The 1,531-nt window shown below is 46.5% G+C and overlaps 1 protein-coding gene across 1 annotated transcript in view; it reads left to right on the top strand.

The window, feature by feature from the left end:
- LOC110097515 (nucleolar GTP-binding protein 1) overlaps nt 1–1,531 on the top strand; it is a 41,396-nt gene continuing 39,865 nt past the window's right edge. Inside the window, exon 1 of the mRNA XM_020823913.2 lies at nt 1–140. The gene's annotated coding sequence lies outside the window, so the exon portion shown is untranslated. The remainder of the gene's footprint in view (nt 141–1,531) is intronic.

Below are 1,531 nucleotides of genomic sequence, written 5' to 3'. Positions count from 1 at the left end.
TTTAGTCCAATCCAAAACCAAACAGCTGCTACGCTTTCTCCACCCGCGCGAACCCTCTCCACTCCCGCTCGACTCTTGATCCTACCCGAATGCGTCGCCCCTCTCGCCAAGAATTCGTCCTTCGTCACCCTTCTCTTCAGGTTTGTGAGTTCTCCATCTTCGTTCGTATTTAGTGCAGTACAGAAGCTCCTGTCCATGTTCTCCATTTTTTAGACATTGGTTCTTCGGTGTTTTGGGTTGGAGGGGATTCGGTCGACCTGTAACCAATGGTGGTTTGTTTTCTTGTTTATGAGATAAGATCAGCTTTATTTCATGCATTGAATTTCATTCGTTAGATCACCTCAATGAGCCGTAACTTTGACTTAGCAGAGCATGGTTTTCTATTTTAATCACCCGTAGCTGTTACGCCTTTGGTTGAGTTTGTGAGCAAGAAGAGACGAAGAGAGGATGGAGAACGAGACAGAGAAGAATGTAAAGAAAGAGTAATTTCATTAATTAGAAAAGTTAACAAAGGTCTCTATTAATAGACCTGATACAGGTTAAATAAGTAATAACAAACATAAAGAGTTCTAATATGACCGTTACATGCTAATAGCCTCCCTCAAGTTAAGCGGTCGTTGTCCGAGTGGTTAACTTGTTTCGTAGTTCGTTAAATCGAGCGATCGAGAATGATTTGGTGAGGATGTTCGCAATCTGATCTTTGGAGGAGATGTGTGCCAGCTGAATGTTGGCGGAGGTGATTTGCTGACGAATAAAATGGTAGTCAATCTCGATATGTTTTGTTCTGGCGTGAAACACCGGGTTTTTGGCAATAGCCATTGCCGAGGTGTTGTCACAGTATATTGTAGTTGGGGAGGATTGAGGCATGTCCAGTTCGGCCGTGAGACATCGAAGCCAAAGCACATCTGATGCGGCAGCGGAGAGGGATCTGTACTCTGCTTCGGTGGAAGACTTGGCGACAGTGGCCTGCTTTTTAACAGTCCAAGAAATGAGATTAGGCCCGAGAAATGTGCAGAAACCCGAGACAGATTTTCGGTCAGTGGTATCTAACGCCCAGTCGGCGTCGGAGAAGCTTCGTAGTTCAAGTGTTCCGTTTGTGATAGGCAGTCCGAAGGAGGTAGTCCCCTTGATGTATCTGAGTATGCAAGTCACGGCTTTGAAATTGTGTTCGTTGGGGGACTGCAAGTGTTGGCAGATGCGGTTGGTGGCGAAGGCAATGTCTGGCCTCGTGATGGAGAGGTATTGTAACGATCCGGCTAGACGCCGGTAGAGCGATGGATCGTTGAAAGGTTGGAGGTTGGGCTCTTTCTTCTTCTTGTCGGGAGTGATTGGTGTTGGGGCTGATTTGCAATCCTTGTACCCTGCGTCATTGAGAAGTTTCGTAGCATAGTGTTATTGGGATAAAAAGAAACCAGTGGGAGAGCGAGTCACCTGAATTCCGAGGAAGAGGGAGATATTTCCAAGTTGTTTGAGAGCGAACTGTGCGCGTAGGTGTTTGAGTTGGGATTGGATGGCGGCGTCGTTATTCCCT

This window comes from Dendrobium catenatum, unplaced genomic scaffold, assembly GCF_001605985.2.
Source record: "Dendrobium catenatum unplaced genomic scaffold, ASM160598v2 fragScaff_scaffold_390, whole genome shotgun sequence".
NCBI classification, from domain to species: domain Eukaryota; kingdom Viridiplantae; phylum Streptophyta; class Magnoliopsida; order Asparagales; family Orchidaceae; genus Dendrobium; species Dendrobium catenatum.
The sequence above is the reverse complement of the archived record's forward strand: the minus strand, read 5'-3'. Positions and strand labels throughout refer to the sequence as shown.